At 41.6% G+C, this 22785-nt stretch overlaps 1 long non-coding RNA gene across 5 annotated transcripts in view; it reads left to right on the forward strand.

Moving 5' to 3' along the window:
• The first annotated feature begins 3141 nt into the window (after nt 1–3141).
• LOC120407499 overlaps nt 3142–22785 on the forward strand; it is a 45085-nt gene continuing 25441 nt past the window's right edge. For 2 of the 5 annotated variants that reach the window (XR_005600059.1, XR_005600063.1), the window contains exons 1-4: nt 3142–3312; nt 3526–3739; nt 12223–12379; nt 16561–16731. This is a non-coding gene — a long non-coding RNA (uncharacterized LOC120407499). Of the gene's footprint in view, nt 3313–3525; nt 3740–12222; nt 12380–12506; nt 13201–16560; nt 18656–22785 lie in introns of those variants that run through there. The other 3 variants (XR_005600062.1, XR_005600058.1, XR_005600061.1) reach the window with 3 other exon arrangements.

Raw genomic sequence — 22785 nt, forward strand, 5'->3', positions numbered from 1 at the left:
ACTTAAAAAAAAAAAAAGACAAAGGAAGTTGCTAATGCTTGTGGCTGTGAAGAAAACTTGAAAACGTTACCTGGATGTAACAGATGCAGTAGTGTCTGCCTGACTCTGCAGGCAGCCTGAAAAACTAGCTTTGCCTCATGCATCTCAATGCGGTGTGAACTCCAAGATCCACAAGCCTGGGGTCTTTGCTAACACCATCCCAACAGAAGACACTGGCATGAGAAGATTGCAGTGGCCCACCCATCCACTCAAGCAGATATACCCTAGCTGCTAGGATAAGTACTGAGGGCTCCCCTGCTGCCCTCCTATTTCTCTGAGGAGAGGGGAACTTTGCTGCCATCCCTGCTGATCTTGAGGAGAACCCCTGCTACCACTCAGAGGTGGCGGGTGATAAGGTACATAACTCTGCTCTTGTCTCTCTGAGAGGGGAGGTGGTTCCCCTGCACAGGTACACCCCAGGTGTATGTGGGGCCACAGAATGGGAGGGGTTATGGGAATGAAGCCACAGGGGGCCTCATGTCACCATGTGTGTTATGTTTCTCCGGGCTCCTAGGGCTTTGAGGCACTTTATTACCACCTGTCTCCAGCAAGCGGGAGTCTTGCCTGTACTTGCTGGTTGTTAGCTTCCTAATACCACCAGCCTGTCAGCCACTCAAGCACTCTTCTCCAAGCTACAACTGCCTGTCTTTGTCTTGCAGGTTGACAACAGATGCACTCCAGCTGCCAAATCCCTTCCAAGTGTCCTCCTGAGATATCCAGTCTATGATCACCAGATACCCACAGAAATCTCAGATCCTCTATTCCCAAAGGAAGGGTACCCCATTTTACCTTAGCTCCAGTATTACACACAGCACTTGTGTTCAATTGTAAAACAAAAGGAAATTTATTTAAGAAAGACTAGAGCAGGGATTGGCAACCTTTGGCACACAGCCTGTCAGGGAAATCTGCTGGTGGCCCAGGGTGGTTTGTTTACCTGCAGCATCAGCAGGTTCGGCCAATCGCAGCTCCCACTGGCCAGGGTTCGCCATTCCAGGCCAATGGGGGCTGCAGGAAGCAGCGGCCAGCACATCCCTCAGCCCACACCGCTTCCCACAGCCCCCATTGGCCTGGAATGGCAAACCGCAGCCAGTGGGAGCTGCAATCAGCCGAACCTGTGGACGCTGCAGGTAAACAAAACTGTCCCAGCCCACCAGCAGATTTCCCTGATGGGCCGCATGCCAAAGGTTTCCAATCCCTGGACTAGAGATTTAAATAAAAACCAATCTGAGATATGAGAACAAATGGTTACATATAAAAGAACATCATGACACACTTTCTAGATACTAAACTTAACTAACAAGGCCTTCCCCTATCTCCTGCAAGAGCTTACCCGAAGTTCTTTCCCCAGTGTTTTCAACTAGTTTGATTGAGACCCTTTGTCATAAGATCAAGCCCACTGCTGACAGCGTCTTTCTTCTCCCTCAAATATGCCAGAATAGACCTTTGATGTTCACCTTAAAATAGCGCCGCCCCTTAGCTGTTTATCACTTCCTGTTAATTTCCTTCTGAAGTCTCCACCAGCTCTTCATTAGCATGTGACGTAGAATACTAATAGACTACTACTGTATGCAGTGTTGTTATAGCCTTGTTGGTCCCAGAATATTAGAGAGACAAGGTGGATGTGGCAATATTTTTTGTTAGACTGTCTGTTTGTGAGAGAGAGAAGTGCTAATGCTTGTCTCTCTCATCAACAGAAGTTGGTCCAATAAAAGATATTACCTCACCCACCTTCTGTGGTGCTAGAACAATTTTTATAGTGGCGGTGCTGAAGGCGGCAACCATATATATGGGTTGTTATTATTACTTCAAGCCAGGGGGTGCAGCAGCACCCCTAGCACCTCTAGTTCCAGTACCTGTGCCCACCTTGTCTCTCTAATAGACTTCTATTATATGACATACGATACACAATGGTCCACCCTGGAGATTAATGTCTCCTATCCTTTGTTTGTCTCAAGACACGCTATCTTTGAGTGACCTGCTTTTAACTACAGACCTAGAGAACATAATTTTTAATATGTATATGTAAATTCTCAAATACTTTCCCATACAGACATCTCACAATGGTTATGATGACAAGTGTGACACGGGCTTTCATTAGAGACCTTACATGATATTCTTCTGGTGAACTCAGGAGATCCTTGTATCCCTACATACCTTAGGACCCTCTGCCAGTTGGAATCAAAAGGTTCTTAGGTCACACTGTGCCTAGGGCCCTAGATTGCTTTGATCTGACCCTCCTCCAGTCTCTTGCATACTCATTGCCAAATTCTTGCCTGAGTCAAGATGTACTTCATCCTTAGGAGATGCCATCAGGGAGCTGGTTATGCTCTTGGATTCTGTAGCTGTCCTGTCCCCTGTTGGAGCAGCCTAAAGCACCAGTGTGGAAGTGGTTGGTAGAAGAACCAGTTCTAGCCCATGGGGGGAATTCTGAACCCTACAGCTAGCTTGTAGTCCCTTTGTGCCACTCCCAGTGCAAGGAGCAAGAACTAGAGCAGATAAACTTGACCCATTAGTTCAGTTCTGCTGCCATTCCCTGTATGGAATGGCTACTTAATCAGGATTTATTATATCAAATAGCCTTTACTCTCAATATAATATCAATGTGGAAGAAAGACTAACTGTCAGCTAGAGCTATGTACTTTGGTCAAGTACTGAATAATATTTTATTGTCTAGAAGCCCATTAAGAAGGGAAAAAACCAAGGGCAGAGCGAAATCCTAGATCACTTTGTAAGGACCAGGATGTAGGCATTCTAACCTAGTAGTTAGAGTGAGAAACCAGACAAGGGAAGCAAAGCTGTGAACAAGGCACACATGAGAGAGAACACAGCTATAGGCACAAAAACTGGGCAGCTAATAAGCTGCTCCTGCTGCTGAGCTTAAATGCAGACCTGTTGGCTCTTTGTGGCCAATCAGGTGAGCTGGCAAATCAGGTGATTCTTCCACAGCCTGCTGGGCTAATTAACCAACTTGAGGGCTCAGCCAGCTAGACCCATGCTCAGCTGAGGGAATTGAAGCCCATAGTTCCTGACAAAGTAGTGACATTCACATTCTATTTGAGTCTGATTGCACCTAATATTTGCTCTGTTATAAGTGTTCAGAATTAAATGGAGATGAGATGACTAGAGCCTTCTCTCACAAAGACTGATTCAAATTCTGGCCTTTGAAGCTAGAAATCTGTTAAAGTAAGATCTGACACCTTGACTACAGGTATAAAAGAGTACTTGATCTTATGAATGCATTCACTCAGAGTATTCCCAGGTTCCTCAGAACAGGTGGGTCTGATTAGAGGAGATACTGAAGCAGTTTCCTGGTTTAACTGATCTTTTGGAATGTACAGACAGATACCTTTGCATTTTCCTTTAGTTCACCATGCTTTCAATTGGCTTACTTGATTTCCACAGCTCCTTAGTGTTGATATAGCATTTGCGATCTCCATCTCTGAGAGCGACCCTTACCCCTATATTTGCTGATTAACTCTCTTTCAGTCTTTTGTGTCCTCAAGTAATATCACCCTGAACAATTGAATTCTATCAAGAACTGAAGAAGAACCTAAGAGGAACTTTTTGGGGAAAGACTTCCTGTGATGAATTCAGAACAGGACCTCTGAAGCTCACATACTTCATGCACAGGCTTCATAGTTCTTGTTTCTTTCTGGCTACAGAGGAGGAGAACTGGTGCAAGATTTGTCCCATCATACAGGTAAAACTGATTAAAATTGTAGAGAGGGTAGCAGAGTGGAAGAAAAGATAGTGATGAGTGAACATAAAAGGCTTCTGATGCTTGGGTTGGATAAATGAATGTTTGGCTGCTTTTCTGAAATGTACCCAAATCATACACCTCTCTTGAATGTACAAAAACTATACTAGAAACCTCATGCATGTAGACCCAGATCCTCCTTTGGAAGTTAGAAGCCTACATATCTTTTGAGGGTCTGGGCCATAGCCTTTTTTCAATAAGACTTCTGTTTGAGCTAGAAATACCTGCAGAAAATCCTTTGTGTCAATATCTGTGCTTCCATTCTCAGGCACAACCAGAAAGTGCAGGAATAGACACAATTTTAAATACAAGGAAGGAAAAGGATAACTGAGGTTTTGCTAAACCTCCCCAAAGGCTTGTCTGGAGTTTTAGGTGGAAGTTTTCATCCCTCCTATTTTAGCCCAATGATTCACCATTGCTAGGGAAACAAAGTTCTTTAGCTGAATCTTCATTCTGTTCCAAGTGAAGGCAGAGATAAATCTCCTGTTGACTTTGGTGGGAATAGGATTGGATCTTTCAGGATTCTCATGTAACTTTGCTGCTTATGAAGAATATGATAGTAAAATGAATTGTTTTGTTGTGCTTTAGTCAGAGCTTTGGAAGCACAGGCTGTTAGAGGTTGGTCTTCTAGGACAGCCCCCAGCCCAGGTGAACTTGCATGACTGAGATCTTAGACTCTGGTTAATCTCAAAATATTTCACTAAATCTACTTCTACGGTAAGCCTGTTTAATTCCCAAAACCAATCTTGCCATTGATCTCAGCACCATTTTAAACTGTCCTCAAAGAGCAGTCTGAGGGCATCACTTACTTTTGCCAAATTAAAGATGAATTGCCTGAGATGTATTAACATGCTCATGAATCTTGGGAAGAGATTCCAGAGCTTCATTTTTTGTTTGAGGGGTCTTTACATTTGTACAGTTTTCTCCACCTTCCTTGCCTCTGGTCAAACACTTCTGTCAGCAAGTAGGTGTCCTACATAATTAGAATCTCATTTAGCCCAATTGTTGTTGTTTTTATTTGTACTGTGATAGCACTTAGGAGCTCCAGCCATGAACCAGGACCGCATTGTGCTAGGTTCTGTACAAACATAGATCAAAAAGATAGTACCTGCCTCACAGAGCTTACAATCTAAATATAAGAGAAAAGACAACAGGTGGATTCAGAAAGACTGATTGGGAAGTATAAGGAAACAATGAGATAACATTGGTCAACAGTGGTCTCAGCAATCCAGTAGCCTAACTATTATCAAGGTTTGTGTAGGTATCAAGGCAAAGGAGAGTTCTAAGGAGAATTTTAAAGGAGAACAGTAAAGTGGCTTTTGTTGTATGGCATTTTTTCCTGTTCAATTTAAGGTCCCTTTCTTTGTCACACTACTGAACATTAAGCACTCTCTATAGGGCTGATCATTTTTGTCTGAGTTCCCTAGAACATCAGAAATTACTTCTATGCCATGCAGATCAGAAATATGATGCCATGGTACATCTCAGATACTATGGTGATCCCAAAGAGAAGGCACTTAAACACTGTGATGATATGGGGAATCTGTCAATGTACAGCATATGAATTCTGGTTGATGTTAGGATGTTATATCATGGAATGCCTCTAACAGTAGAATCCACCATTTGTTGATGGGGACTATAGTCCATTCCTACCAGAACAGGGACAATGGAGGAGAGTTGTTAACCTTGATGACTGACTGCTCTGATCGAGTGATGGATATGCTAAGGAGATTGAGCTGAGAAACCAGTTCAACCAAGTTTCTTTGCAGGAGCCTAGTGAAATGGAGAGTGGAAAATGACCAATAGCAGAACAAAGCAACCAGGTGTTAATAGAGGGGTATATAAACTTGAGGGACTCAGAGAGCAGCATGCAGGAAGCTTTGGGTGGTAGAGAGGAAGAGAGAGACATGCTTTTGTAGCAGGGATCCACTTTAACTGCAGGACCAGGTCAGGTCAGAGAGAGCTAGCTGACCAAAAGAGGCTCCATCTTTTTAAAGAGAAGCTATGAGGAGAAGAATCCTAGGCAGGCCAGAGGACTCTGTCCAAATCCAAAGAACTCTCCAGAGTGGTGAGGAAATTAAGGCAATTAAATGCATATAGGTGTGTTTATTTATCTAGATCTATGTATTTTTTGTGCTAATAAGTAAAGAATAAATTGTGTTTAGAATCCTGTGCAAAGTCTATTTCGTCTGTCTGGCTTTCACTGTCACTTGTCCCGAGGACTTAAACTGTAAGCCTAGAGTGTCCACATGGTTGGAGTTCTGGCAAAGGGTGTGTTTAGGCTACAGATTAGTCTGAGGTGCCAACACTGGTAACATAAGCTAAACAGCTGGACCACAGGGTCCCAGCTCTCAGAAGTGGGTACTAGAGAGAAGATCTGTATCCTGAGAGTGTGCTTAGGGACCCCAAGCTAGGGGCAGTGCCGGACTATGCTCAGATTCAGGAAGCTCAAAGCATATGGACTCAATGAGATGGGCCCCAAACAGCTTGGGGAGTGTCTAGCCAGAGGGGGAGCTCTACCAGTGCTGAGTACATGTATCTACCAAAAGAAGAGTTGAAAGGCCAAAATGTTTCAGCTTCTCTGTCAAGCCCAGTGTTTCTTAAACTGGAGCCGCTGCTTGTGTTGGGAAAGCCCCTAGTGGGCTGGGACAGTTTGTTTACCTGCTCCGTCCGCAGGTCTGGCCGATCGCGGTTCCCACTGGCCGCAGTACGCTGCTCCAGGCCAATGGGAGCTGCTGGAAGCAGCGCAAGCCGAGGGACGTACTGGCCGCCACTTCCAGTAGCTCCCATTGGCCTGCAGCGGTGAACCGTGGCCAGTGGGAGCTACGATCCAGCCGGACCTGCAGATGGGGCAGGTAAACAAACTGGCCCGGCCCGTCAAGGGCTTTCCCTACAAAAGCGGCATCCCAAGTTTGAGAAACACTGGTCAAGCCTGACCTCCAAAATCCTTGTCTTTCATCAAAAATGTTTGCCTTTTGGAGTCTAGACTTGATCTCTTCAGTTACTTTATGGAAGAGTGCTCATATTTGGCCTTATTTTAATCTTCTGGATCTGTACAAATCCTTAACTTGGAGGTGTCTTTGCAGCAACAGCAAGAAACAAAAACAGAGCCCTGGTTTCCTTTATATGTGTGTGTGTGTATACACACACACACCATGTGAAGCATGTAGGAATGCACTCACAGTGATAAAGAAGAATGCTCTTTTCAAAATTCCAGTCCCTTTTTCACTATCTTAGATTTTCTTGTCTCACATCCTCTGTATAATTTTTCTGTTTCCACCTCACCACCATCACCAGCACCACCTTTAATACTCTACAGGGCATTTATGACCTTTAGTAATTACATATATCTGAATTTTTTCCGTAAGGCAAATGGAAAACAAACATGGCAGTTCAGCAACTGTAATTCTGTATGAAAGAATACCATATAAAGTGTGAATAATACTAGACAGCTCTTGGATGCAGTTAGGGATGGACTTAATTTATGCTGGAGAACATTTACATCTTACTGAAACACATACAGTGTTTATGTACACAGTAGCACAGAATATTCTTATACACATCTATATTCATAAAATCAAAAGTATTTCTAATTTGTACCTGTCCCCACAGCATGCAAACATTATTGGGACTGAAATTCAGTGGTGTCTCAACCTGTTCTCCAGTTGTTTTTACACAACTTTGCAGATGTAATCACCTGCGAACGCATTTTTAGTTCACTTAATGCCTGAACATGTAGGCAATATATTTTGCATATGTAAATTATATTTAAATATAATCATCTCAGTGCCCAACTAAATTCTATTATCTGTGTACAGAGGCATTTGTGCACAAAAAGTGCGAGCACACACATGTAGAAGTATAAAGTTTCATGCACACCTGTGGAGATTATTACCCGCTTCTCAGTGGAGCTAGATTTCTTCCTGTAAAGAACACATGACTGTTTTCTTTCTCCACTCAGAAGTTATTCCAGCTCTCCTTCATCTAGCAATGTATATGATTATTTCTGCATTTAAATGTAATACATTTAAGGGAGAGTCAAGAGGAGCAAATATGCATTAATAAATATTCATGATTCATGAGAAGACTGAGGGGGGACATAAGTTTTCAAGTACATAAAAGGTTGCTAAAAGAAGGAGGGAGAAAAATTGTTCTCTTTAACCTCTGAGGATAGGCAATGGGCTTAAATTGCAGCCAGAACAATTTAGGTTGGACATTAGGAAAAACTTCCTAACTGTCAGGGTGGTTAAGCACTGGAATAAATTGCCTAGGGAGATTGTGGAATCTCCATCATTGGAGATTTTTAAGAGCAGATTAGACAAACATCTGTCAGGGATGGTCTAGATAATACTTAGTCCTGCCTTGAGTGCAGGGGGCTGGACTAGATGACCTCTCGAGGTCCCTTCCAGTCCTACAATTCTGTGATTATGAATCAAAGTAGAAAAGCACATTGGAGCTGTGTGACAGATAGAGGAAAACTCAAGAGTCCACATATAGGAAGAAAGATATAAGGTTTACTTTGAAGTTGTGGTTCTCCCAAATTGTACCCAAGTGCATTATCATCATGTCAGAAGTGAATTATACTGCACATGAGCAAATGAAAAAACTTGATTGTGAAGAATATGATGGCAAATCTGTGCCCTTCACTTATTCATCAATAGGTTCTGTGTTCATCTGTTATATATTTAGGCATTTTTAATAGGTGCTCTGGAGATGTTAGGTAGGTAAGTATCTACTGATCAATTCTACCTATCAACAGTGATATATTAAAAGGACAGGAGAGGCTGAAAAGATCCAGCATCCAGTCAATATAAAGAAAAGTTTTGAGACTATGTTCTAAGCATTATAGATATAGCAACTACTTCTTTATCTTATGGAGGAGGCGGCTGTGCTTTGAATGTAGAGAGCTTACATCTTGCTAATGCTATGTATTGTTATCTTGGGGCCAGATCCTTGGCTGATATAATTGGCCTGGTTGCAATATACGGAATTATGCCCATTTACATCAACTGAGGAACTGGTCCATCTGATGCATAGCATCTATCTATCTATCTATCTATCTATCTATCTAGTGCTCTGAATGTACAATCAGTTGCATAATTTCCAGGTTCGAATTCCATTCAAGCTGTTATACTATTGGAAACAGATTGTTTTTAATATTACAGTCTCGCTTTGTGGCAACTTGTGGTTATGTAAACCCAAATGCCATACTCAGGGTATGTCTATACTACCCGCCGGATCGGCGGATAGTGTTTGATGTATTGGGGATTGATTTATCGCGTCTCATCTGGACGCAATAAATCGATCCATGAATCGACGCTCGTACTCCACCTCAGCAGGAGGAGTAAGCGGAGTCGACGGGGGAGCTGCGGCAGTCGACTCGCCACCATGAGGATGACCAGGTAAGTCAAACTAAGATACTTCAACTTCAGCTATGCGAATAGCGCAGCTAAAGTTGCATAGCTTAGTTCAAACCCCCCTCCCACCCCCAGCTAGTGTAGCCCAGGCCTTAGTCATATACAGCATCAACCAAATATAAACTCAAAGGGTGAAATCCTGGCCCTTTAAAATTCAATGGCAACATCCCAGTCACTTCAGTGAGTTCAGAATCTCACCCAAGAACTTTTGGTTCACAACATGCCCTCCTGCTTGTCACGCTAAAGAAGCATCTCCTTTAGCTCAAATAGTGGAGAGAACTCCTGTGTCTATAATTCCTACAACAGTCTCAGCACTTTACCTCATAGTTTCTGGTTCTTGCCACATTTCTCCTCTCAGCTTCTCCTGTCCTTTTAACATATGGTTGTTGATATGTGGAATCCCTCAGCAGATGATTATGTAGTGTAACACTTACCTGCTAGCCCATCTCCAGCACTGTTAATAAAAAAATGGCTAAATACATAACAGATGAACAGGGCACCTATTGATGAATATATGAAGGACAGAGAACTGTCGTCATATCTTTCACAGCCACATTTTTTCCACATGTTCACGTTCTGACATGATGGTAATCCACTTGGGTACAATTTGGAAGACTCACAGGGTCAAAGTGGGCCTTGTATCACTCTTCTGCCATTTGGATACTTTTCAGGTACTTTTATACTAAATTTCACCATCACCATCCTGTGTTTGTGGGAAGCATGTTCACTTTCATGAATAATATTAAATTCTTGCATATGTGCCCCTTCCCACAATGTATAGATATAAATGTAGAGACAAACATATGTACATGTATAATATGATACAGTGTAGCAACACTACATGTATATTATAATATAGGAATGTAATATTTAGAGTACCTGATTTTACATATGCAAAAGCAATTTGTGCTCACAACTCTTAGTTTTTGTGCAAATGTAGAGGTTGCTTTTGAAAATTTGACCTTATATGTGCATTTTCTGTGACTTGTTTCAACCTAGTCTATAGGTAACTTACTACCATGTGAATTTCAGTATATTTATATGCTGCAAATTTTTTTATAAATCATCTTCACTTAGAGATATTCTGAGCCTATTACCTAGCCTGCAGTTTCTTATAGAAATTCATGATACTTTTCCAGTGATGTTAAAGGCTTTTCCAAAAAGTGTATTATTAGCAAACAGATTCTGTGCTATACCACTGACGTGCTGTATTTTACTTCATGTGGGTTTCATCGGGGGCATATACTGCTCTCTCTCTGTGACTGACTACATTAGTCTGGGGTAGTAAATACCCAACATTATCCATCAGTAAGCATCCATTGGAGAGCATCAGGGTGAATTAAAGAGAGCTGAAAAGCAATCAGGAATGTCAGAAAGAGTTATTACACAGATTGAATCTATTTCCCCATGTTAAGTATCCTCACACCTTCTTGTCAACTGTCTTAAATGGGCCATCTTGATTATCACTACAAAAGTTTTTTTCTCCTGCTGATAATAGCTCATCTTAATTAATTAGCCTCTTAGAATTGATTTGGCTACTTCCACCTTTTCATGTTCCGTATGTGTATATATATCTCCTCACTATATGTTCCATTCTATGCATCCGATGAAGTGGGCTGTAGCCCACAAAAGCTTATGCTCGAATAAATTGTTAGTCTCTAAGGTGTCACAAGTACTCCTGTTTTTTTGTTTTTGTTTTTGTGGTTTTTTTTAAGAAAGAAAAGGATATTGCAGAGATGTCCTAGAAAACCTGGGATAATGAAGTGATCTCACATGGCAATTTGACAAACTAAGGGTACGTCTTCACTACTCACCGTATCAGCGGGTAGCAATCGATTTCTCGAGGATCGATATATCGCATCTCATCTAGATGCGATATATCGATCCCCGAACGCGCTCCTGTCGACTCCGGAACTCCACCAACCCGAACGGCGGTAGCGGAGTCGACATGGGGAGCCGCGGACATCGATCCCGCGCCGTTAGGACGGTAGGTAATTCGATATAAGATACTTCGACTTCAGCTACGTTATTCACGTAGCTGAAGTTGCGTATCTTAGATCGATTTCCCCCCGTAGTGTAGACCAGCCCTGTGTGCCATCTTCAAATACACCTAGTTTGGAGCGATTACTATACATAATTCCCTGATGTAAAAGTACATACAAAAGCTGAACACACTCTATGCTGGTGATTGAAAGGCTAGAATATGTGATCTCTACCTAAGCCCTTTTGACATTTTTTCTTTTTTGCCTCTGCTTTTTTATCTCCTTACTTTGTATTTTGAACTTGTTTCCATCTTTACTGTACCACTTGTGAATTCACTAATAATAATACAACGGCCACACAGTTTGACTCACCGGGAACCTGACCACTATGAAAGAGGAAATTCCAATAACTTTAGCTGCTTATAACTCACTCATATCTGCTAGCAGAGACGGGCCTCCAGTGATCACTGGCATTTTAACCATTATGCTGCCTAGAACTGCTCTGAGTAGGGCTTCTACTGTTGCTATCCATAGTGCAGCTGTACTAGTACCAATGCAGGAGTGGGAGCAAGACCCAGCGATATGCTCTTTCTGTGTATTTGTGTCTGGATAGAGATGATAAGGAATGGCTATTACTATGTAACATTGGACTTCATCACACTGCAGCCTTCAGAATGTTGCTCATTCTAATATAAATGGATCCAAACAAAGGTGGTTATTGTTTATTTGTATAATGCCAAAGTGTGGTAGGCACTTAATTTCCCATCTTGGCCCTGCTCTCTTTGCTACGATACTTCAGGCAGTAATTCTCATATATCAAGTTGATCCCACTCTTTGATTGGCGTACGAGGTCAACTGTCATCAGCCCTGTCATGCTCAAAGGCTGCAGTGCTCTGGTAATTAAGGCTGTTAGTTAGATGGGAGGGCTTCTTTTCCTGCTATTTGATGTAGAGTAGGTACAGATGACAGATTTATAGTTTTAATTCAAATACGGTATTTGTCTTTGACAACTTAATTGTATTTGCAGAGAAGTTCTGGACCCTTTCTCTTGCCAAGTAATTACAGAAAGGCCTCACATCTTGGATCTACCAGGAAGCTTTATGGATTAAAGGAATAGCCGAGGGGACTCTGCATTAGTGCTGATGGAGGCAATAAATGTCTGCTTTGTCCTGCTTATGTTTGTGGTAAGCATGTTCACTGTGGCTTCAGTTACCAAGTTTTCATATTTTAACACTAAGCCAGGTACAGATTCTCCCCACTCCCTCTTTGTTTACAATCTCCATTGAATTGTGAAGACTTTCCTTTTTGCAGATGTCTTACACAAATCAGTTAATTGGACTTCTAAAAAGAAAGGCACAATGATGGCCGGAATTTACAAGACATTAACACCAGGCATGGACTTCATTAACAAGAAAGCAAAGACTCAAAATATAACTGTAATAAAACCGACCCTAACTCAACATCCCAAATCACTTCAAAATGCAAAGTTTTGAAATATAAAAGCATTTCAACAATGACAATTATTACAGGGTCCTCACCCTAATGGAAGAGGCAGTCCCATTTGTCAGTGATAGACACTTTCTCCAGACCTGAAGACCTCTCTGAAGTTCAAAAGCTTGTCTCTTCTACAAACAGAAGTTGGTCCAATAAAATATATTATTTCACCTACTTTGTCTCTCTCAATGGTAGATATACGATATTAAAAGAACACGGAGGTTGCAAAGTGAAGCACCCAAGCATTAGGAAATACCAGAATTAAGGTGACCTATAAAACCTCAGTTTGCAGGCTTTAGGATACAGTCTTTGACCATCTGATAACATACTAATGATATTCCCTTTGTGTTATGCAGTGTTGTTGTAGTAGTGAGTTACACAACTATTAATGAGACAGAAATGAAATATTGGGTATCAGAATTCCTGGGATCTGTTCCTGGCACTGGGAGTAGCGTATGGTCAAGTGGTTAGAGACACACATTCAAGCATATCATTTGGCTCAATTATTCTAAAAGGCAGTGTGCCAAGATGGCTGGGACTGAGATCCCTCTTATGAGAGGCCTGGGCTCTAGCCCTGGGTTTGCTTGAAGTGACTTTGTGCAGTCTCTCAGTTCTCTGGGTATGAGTCTTTGGTTAATAACTGTGGTTAGATGTTTGGTTCCTCCTACTACAATAAGAAGGGTTGTGAATTTCACAGAACTATTAACAGCAGCCAGTGGAAAAGATGGGGCTAAAACTCATGATTTCCTGGGCTGTTAGAGACTGCTGTATGGGTCTCGCTCAGAAATGACACTTGACCACCAAAGCAGGCAGGACAGAGAAAGAGAAGCCAAATTCACGAGTATCAGGTGAGATGCATGACACGTGGCAGATCTGGCTGCAGCAGCAGCAAAGGTTTGGAGAAATGTAAGGGAACACTACTTTATATTTACAAAGGCAACTTTTCTGTACCGAATTCACACAGAAAACTACTTGCTGTTTGACGCTTGGGCCACCTTTCAAACCTTGAACACAACTCACAAGGATAAATACATGCTTTAAAATTATAATCATAGCCCCTCTAGTCTGCAAGGCTGAATCTACTGCATGTAACATACATACTGGGGAGTCAGTGCTCTGAGGGCAGTTTTTAATACATGATTAGAATGAGGCCCTGTTCCTGCAAACAATTAAGCATGTGCTTAGCCTGAGTCATTTGAGTGGTCCTAGGACTTCAGTGGGACTGCTCACGCCAGGGAGTGAAGCTAAGCAGGGTAAGTGTTCACAGGATCAGGACATATGTTTGTGTTTTAGGGTGTCCTGTGTCTGGGTGCCTTACAAAAAATAACAAAGACATTGCTTACAGAGAGAGACAACATGGCCCAGAAACAAAACTGACCCCACCCCCACACTCACCTCCCATTATATAATAGATAAAACTATATATCACTGGGTACTGTGTGGCCCCCATTACCAAAGTATCTGAGCACCTCGTTGTCCTTAACGTATTTATCCTCACAACACAGTAAGGAAGGGGTGTATTATTAGTCCCATTTTACACAGCGAAAACTGAGGCACAGAGACCAAGGGCCAGATTTTTAAAGATCCAGCTAGGAGTGCTGGAACAATTTTTATAGTGGGGGTGCTGATGATGGAAACCATGTATTTGGTGGCTGTAATTACTACTTCAACCCTGGTGGTGTGGCAGCACCCCTAGTTCCAGCCCCTCTGGATGCAGATGAGCATCTAGTGCGATTTTCAAAAACGCATAGGTGCCTAACTCCAGTCCAGGCAACTATCTGCTTTTTTGGGCACTTAAATACCTTTTAACATCTAGCTGTAAAGGACATGCCCAAGGTCACATGAGAAGTATATGGCAGAGGAGGGAATAGAACATTGGTCTTCCAACTGCCAAATACCCAAACACACATTTGACTACATAGCCAGTACTTCACCATTTCTGTAAAATTCACCTCATGTTTGCTAAATTGAATTTTTCTTGTGAGAAAGGAAGAGATAAGGGAGGACAGGTACCAAGTAGAAACTATTTAAGCAGGAAAAGATCTACTTTGGGGGGAATTTTGTGACCGTGATATACCTGGCTCCTTAGTCAGCAGCAATATGGTATAGAGTACAATATATATAATAGCTACTTCTGGAACAATAACAGACGGTGGAGAATAGTAGGTCATGTAAATCATTGGGATTGCTTGGGTGAAATGAAGGATAAATTAATCCCAGACATCTATATTTTAATAGTCAGAATAATATAGATTTATATTAATTTGGGGGGGAAGGGGAGGCGTTATTTGAGTCCAGCTTCAAATTTTTGTTCTACACAAAAGAAAACTTAGCCTGTAAGTAAACTGACAGCATATCAAATATTTGATGATTGCAGCAGGACCCTCACAGTGTAAACAGATTTCGCTGTAGCTAGCCAGAATACCCGCTGAACAGCCCTGCTAATGTGTCTAGAGCCGTGAATTATGATGAGACGGCTTGAGCTGAATTAGTTCCCCTCCTCCAAACCTAGTGGGAGAACCTCTTCACCTTCCTGTGGAGTCAGTTTCCTTCCTTTCCCTAGGGTAATCCTTGGCCCAGATGACCTAACTGTGACTGACTAAAGTTAAGTGAAGTCAGGCTATCTGTTTCAGATGTTTGGTCTGGGGTGTGTGGAAAGGGAAACAAGGATGTCATGTGACAGAAGCAGACCGCTTCAGAGAGTACTTCAAAAACTGTTACCACAGTCATTATTTTAACTAATTTCATGTGCACCGCTTATAGCTCAGCCATAATATAAATCTTCTCAAGAGCTGCCATGCAGGTTCAGCTAATTCTATACAAGATTTGGACACAGAAGACTGACAAGAGTGGGGGAAGGAGGACTTTTCAGCCCTTCCCAGAGGAGTTCAGATATAAATTCACAGGTGTCATACCCATCTCCTTTCTGGGTGAGAAGTTCACAGGCTTTTTGGCTGCAGGTAGATGGAAGCTGAAAGTTTATACAAAGGTATGAGTTTGAAATGCTGGTTAATGATCATCAAAGAGACTTATGCAAAAAGGAAAGAAAGAAAAAGAAAACTGAAGAGTAACACGATTGTACAAATCACCCACCAACAGAAACCATTTTGTCCAAAAAGGCAACTGTGTGATCTAGCGATTCTTTGTCAAGAGTAAGCAGAAGCAGTTAAAGCTTTAAGATAATAATTTGTGATCCCAGGACTGTGATGCTCTTAATAACAAATCATAGCACATTTCTTTCATAATTCTCCAACTTTTTCAAAACCTAGCCTCTTCAGGGTTCATAGGCTATCAATTACTTAGTTGAGCTTAAGCCCATGGATAACTTTATAAAGGCCTTTGTAGCTGTGTTTTATTCCAGATTCAGCCCACCTATCAGCAGAATTTAGTGAGTGTTCTCAGTTAAATAGACAGCTTTCCCAAACATACAAGGGTTTATATAATTGGATATGATCCAGGTTCTAGTGACCTCTGGAATACCCTTCTGAAGATTAGGGTTTGTCTAACTTTTACACACAAGCAGCTCTGTATTTAAAAATGTTTGCTACTTACATTGATCTGTAGCCAAGTCATCCCAACAATGTTTACTTGAGCAAAAACACTGAATTTGTGTTCACATGTTTTTTACCTCAAAATGTCTATTTAATTTATACAGCCATAGATCTTCCTCATCGCCTAATGGTATCCAAAATCTGCCCTCTGATTTTTATTTAGTGGGTTTATGACAATCCGGCAGTATGCTCTAACTGTACACGTATGATTAAAGGATATAGTTATATAAACTACAGGCTTTTACTGCCCTGAATTTTTCTGTATCTTGTAATGGAATTTGATGATATAATAGGGTTGTTGTTGTTTGTTGTTATAAAAGGTGATGACTCTCCTACAAAGAAGAACTCTATGGAAGCAATGTGCACTCATCCAAGGACAGAATTTGGCCTAAATGTTTTAAAAGAAATTGATTTCCATAACAGCCAAATGTCGACAGAAATTCCTACGCGTATCTATGGAAAAGACAAGAGGACTTCTGTAGAAGATTAAGGTTTGGATTTTCAGCTTTAGCTGAATTGTGCTTGGTGCAGGCCCAAGGCTGGGGAGCAAAGGTGGCTTTTCAGCACCTCTGGAAACCAGACCACTTTTATTTAGGGGTCCAAATATAGATAAGATACCCAGGTTTGAAAATGTTGGCTGTGACAGATACTTCTGTATTATACTCCTTAATGTATTTTTAGTCAGTTGTCATCTATCTATTCCCCCCCCACACACACAATGTATCACATGTGTAACTGTCCTCTGAATTCTTTTCATCAGAGACCCTAAAGTAGACACTTATGGCTCTGCAGATGTTGCTACCGTCAGAACTGTTTTAGTTTCTGTTCTTCAGAAATAATCCCACCTTAATGAACTGAAAGAATTCTACACGGAGCTCGTCTAGTTGAATATGAAAGAGGTCATTGCTAACTGTAGTTTAATTTCTCAGAAATTACGCACACACATTCCTCACAAATCAAGGGCCAAATCCTGATCCACTGACGTCATTGACTAAACTCTCATTCACTTTGATAGGACCAGAATGTGGCCCAAAAGAATAAATCACTAAGGATCTGATTTTAGAGGTTTTGAGCAACCCCTTTACATTCAGATGGAGATGTGAGTGCTCAGCACCTCTGCAACTCAAGAAAAATGTTCATACATGGATGAATGAAGCTTGTGTTTTAAAAAAGACATATTTTTACATTCTGTGACTGGGTTTTGGTCATTCGTTACAAACTCTCCAAGCTAGATGGGTTGTATTCTTAAGCTTTTGAAATGCCAGAAGACCCCAAGGATGTCTGCAAAAAGTGTGTAACTGCAAGCTAAGATCTGTGGATGCAATTACCACAGTAGTGTGTGCAAACCGTATAACTGTATGTGCACAGCTGCACATATCACTGCTCTTCTGATGTCTTCAGAATCAGGCTCTTAATGTGCATATTGCAAGTATTGAAAAGATGTGCCAGATGACAAAATGAAAGGATTTAATAATGATGTAGACAGAAATATATATTTATTGGCCTATCCTTTACCCAGACCTGACTATTATTTAAATGGACAGTCTATTTCTTTTGTTAGAGAGATGGCAATTCCCATAGTACCAAGTACTGTCATTTAAAATACAGTTTTGATTAATGTCACTCTGAAGCTAGTTCAGTTTCTTCGAAGGAGGAAATACAAATCCACAGGGGAAGTAGCAGACAACATATGTAAACTCTTTTGCGTATGGAAAATGATGAAGCAGCCCAGAACATCATTATTCCTTGCTACTTCCTGTAATCCGTTCCCCAAATCCCCCAAACCAACAGCCCACTGAATTTATGATTTACAGAAAGGTCCATGGGTTTTTTAGACCATTCGGCCAACTCCATGAGGAAGTGAGGGATTACAGCTAACTACACAAGAGGTCAGCCAAGGTTCATTTCTTGCCTTAGCCGCAAGCCCATGGTGACATTTCCCAGATATTTATGGAGAATTCCTCTCAGGAGATACGCATTTTGTAGACATAGGCTGAATTTTCCAATGTGAGTATTTCAGACACCATGTGTAGCTCTGCAAGAAGGAGATCACGCAGAACACCCTTGCTTTTTAAGAGGACATTCAAAACATAAAGGACTAGACCATGCCCAGCCGCAGAGCAGGTGCTGGGAGAGGGCTCAGGGATGCTCTCCATCCCTTTTCACAGACTGAGCACAATTGTACTCACCTTGCACTAGACAGCTCCCCAAAAATGGCAAGGAGAGGAAAAAAGGAGGTGGGATCATAGCTCCAGCCCCTCTTCACTAGGAAACAGTGAAGTTAGCCGTCTGTGGACAAGAGCACAGGCCACACCATATAAGGGGTAGCAACAATGGTCAGGAAGCACCATGCCCCCTGGTTGTTCTCCCTACTAGCTGGTGCCTGTAAGGTACATTCCAGCCTAAAACATTATATCGGACTGACATATAAGTTAGCCGTCTGTGGACAAGAGCACAGGCCACACCATATAAGGGGTAGCAACAATGGTCAGGAAGCACCATGCCCCCTGGTTGTTCTCCCTACAAGCTGGTGCCTGTAAGGTACATTCCAGCCTAAAACATTATATCGGACTGACATTTGAATGCTGCTGTGTGGAATAGTGCAATTGTAATTTTGAATATTACTATCAGCGGTTCAGATAGTAGATGGTTCCTAAAAGTGAATGCTTCATTTCTAGTCCTAAATCTCTTTTGCTACTCTTCAAAATGCCAGATGGTCGGTTTATCCTGGTAGCTAATTATTAATTATAATTATTTTGTATTGATAAAGAGCCATAGGTGTGCATGGTACTTTGCAGACAATTAAAAAAGGGCAGGAATCTATGCTAGAGATGTTTCCAGTCTGAATGAGACATAACACAACAAGGGGTGGCAATGAACAAAAGGTGAGCAGGGACTAGAGAAGATGAGAGTTAAAAGACTTGAAAAATCATGTAAGAGGCTCACTGGACTAGATTTTCCTAAACAACCAGTGATTTTTGGATCACTTCATTTTTGGATGCCCAAAATCTCTCAGAGGATGGCTGCTCAGCAGATGCTTCCAATTTGGCACCCAAAATAGAGGCACTCAGAATCATTAGTCCCCTTTGATAATATAGGTCATTGTTGTTACGCTTGCATTACATTAGCTGGTTCTAAAAAGAAAAGGTATTCATTTAAAGGGTAGACAGCTTGTTCCTTTTAATAGGATCTTGGTTTTGCTTGTTACAGTTCTGGTCCATTTTAACATCTTTACAAACATTTCCAAAGATTACCAAAATGCTGTAATTTATTACCATGCCACTCAGATTTGTTTCCATCCCCTTTCTGAAGCCTTAGAAAGACCCCAGGGCAGATCCTCAGCACTCGTAAATTGTCACAGTCCCATTCATTTGAATGAAACTATGTCAGTTTGCACCAGCTGAGAATCTGCCCCTTTATATTGCTCATAGATTTTAAGTTCTTCAGGAAAAAGATCATGATTGTATTTGTACAGCCCCAAGCACGATGGGGCCCTGATGTCAATTGGTGCAATATATAGAATAACAATATATGGTCTTGCAATCTCCATGTCCTCTGTTGTTTATATACATCTTTTCACAGGGCAAAAATAAAACATCTCTAGTAGCCATCACTGAAAAAGAGCCCAGTCTTGTAGATCCCTTAAGTAATGCAGAGTTCTGCCAGAAAATTTAATTACAATGCATTGACCAGCTCTGCAGGAACCTGCAAACTCAGCTGTCAGCAGAACCCAAAGGAATAGGTCAGCACAATGATTCTCACTGTGCATAGGTTGAAGTGATTCTGTGTTACCAGCTACCATTTGCTAGACATGCTTGTATTAGCGATGTGTTCTTTGTCTGTTTAGGAGACCTCTTTCCTAGTATCCTTTTCCAGGTGTTTTCTGCAAACCTGTGTCCACTCAGCATTACGTCCATAACAATGGGGCCTGTGATTTTATATTTTTAATTTCATCTTTAGGGGAAAGAGTTGACGGATTGCATTTCTTTTAATATAGTTGGGCTTTGCATTGTTGTCGCTTTAACTGATCATGACACTCAATTATTTTACCTCAGTAAAACCCTGGGCACATTTGATTGGACAGTCATCTGTATTTAGGAAAAAATGCACACATTTAATTGCCTGTAAACAAGTTTTGTGCATCTATCTGCTCCGCAGTACTTGGAAAAATATATTCCTGGAGGCCTTTGTCCAGGGGGGCTGCAGTTGTGTGGCTGGTTTCAAACTGATTCAAATGGCGGGGGAGATAGGGGGAGAGTGTGACTAAAAAGCACTGCACAGTACCAAAGAATCCAATGCAGAAGCACTTCAGTAAAGAACAAAACACTTTGACATCAGGGCTTTTATTGGAATGCAGCTCTTTTAAATTACATTACGGACAGGTTCTGCAGATCTCTGTTTTCAAGTTTGAAAATGAATATGACAAGTATGTTACCATAGGAAATCTACAAATCCGTATCCCTTTCATTTACACAGAGATGGTGATGAGTTTGGCTGTAAAATTTTCCTATGGTAAGTATGCCAATATGCTGTTCCCCAGGATTCCCCCTTTCTTCCTTTACAAGGTCTTCATCCCAGTCCCCTTCTTTAGATAATACAAGCCAGACGCTGTGCTGTACTATCAACAAACATGGATATTTCCCAGGTAGGGTGACCAGACAGCAAGTGTGAAAAATTAGGACAGGGAGTGGGGTATAATAGGAACCTAGAATCATAGAATCATAGAATTCAAGATCAGAAGGGACCATTATGATCATCTAGTCTGACTTCCTGCAAGATGCAGGCTACATAAGCCGATCCACCCACTCCTGAAATAATTCTCTCCCTTGACTCTGCTGTTGAATGCTCCAAATCATGATTTAAAGACTTCTAGTAGCAGATAATCCACCAGCAAGCGACCCCTGCCCCATGCTTCGGAGGAAGGCGAAAAACCTCCAGGGCCACTGCCAATCTACCCTGGAGGAAAATTCCTTCCCGACCCCAAATATGGCGATCAGCTGAACCCCGAGCATGCGGGCAAGACTCTCAAGCCAGACCCTCTGGAAAAAGGCTAACAATATCCTATCATTGACCCTTTGTACTAATTACCATTGTGGCATGTTATTGACCTATTGACTAAACCCGTTATCCTATCATACCATCCCCTCCATAAACTTATCTAGCTTAATCTTAAAGTCATGGAGGTCCTTCGCCCCCACTGTTTCCCTCGGTAGGCCGTTCCAGAATTGCACTCCTCTGATGGTTAGAAACCTTCATCTAATTTCAAGCCTAAATTTCCTGACTGACAATTTATATCCGTTTGTCCTCGTGTCCACATTAGCACTGAGCTGAAATAATTCCTCTCCTTCCCTGGTATTTATCCCTCTGATATATTTAAAGAGTGCAATCATATCTCCTCTTATCCTTCTTTTGGTTAAGGAAAACAAACTGAGCTCCTCAAGTCTCCTTTCATACGACCTATATAAGAAAAAGACCCAAAAATTGAGACTGTCCCTATAAAATCGGGACATCTGGTCCCCCTATTTCCAGGAACAATGTTTAATCATTTCTAGTGCAGTTTAATATATGTTTCTTACCACCTTTTTTGGTTCTGCTTTTAAGAAATCAGATGAATAGATGCCCCCTTCTCACCACCCATGAGTAATCACACTCCCGTGACATTACAGTCTAAGGAGGGATCATTACAGTCTAAGGAGGGATCTTTCTGTTGGAGCCCATTGTTAACATGTTGACAACACATCACTTGATGGACAGATGTGCATTTTGAGAGTCACTAAGGGGCATGCAGGAGCTTCTTGGCCCAGTGAGGTACCACTCACCATTTAGGGCGGTCAGTGATGGAGAGCCTGGCACCCGCTGTACTTTTCCTATCAAGGGAACCAGCTTTCCAACTCAATGGATTCTGAGCACTCTATTTTCATACTGTAGACAGGGGCTTGGCACCACTGCAATAGCCAGCCCTGTTACTTCCACCCAATGTGCCACTTTCTGAGTGCTATGAAGCCATGTGAAATGGCTGTGAAGTTAGGTCCTGGCTCACCATACTAAGCATGGTGCATTATTTATCACAGTTCATGAATGCTGCATATGACCTCACTAAGCATGTATAGGAGGCTGTACGGGAGACATGTGGCAGGATCAAGTCCTGTGTTCTTACAGCTAGCAATTCTGAACTGGCACCCTGTAGTTAGGATCTGCAAGGTTTTTGTGCAGTCATCTTCTTTAGTTCAATCCAAATGTGTTTTGGATCTATGTGAACCCCTAAGTTTGTGGGGGTTCAGATAAGTGATTCTGGTCTAGAGACTTCTCCACAGAAAATTTTGCTTGTGCACACAATGGGTATTTGCATTTGCAAAATAGGCTATTGTATGTATACGACTTGGGCTGTTTACTTGTTTGTTTTGCTTGTGCAAATTTTGCAGTCATAAGTGACATTACTTCTTGGCATGACATCTACCTCCAATGGGAGTCTCAAAAATGGCAATTGCTGTTTTAAAATGTCCTTTTCTAATACATTTCCCAGTTTAATCATGGTGAGAAATGCC

The sequence above is a fragment of the Mauremys reevesii genome, linkage group 6 (assembly GCF_016161935.1).
Source record: "Mauremys reevesii isolate NIE-2019 linkage group 6, ASM1616193v1, whole genome shotgun sequence".
NCBI lineage: Eukaryota > Metazoa > Chordata > Testudines > Geoemydidae > Mauremys > Mauremys reevesii.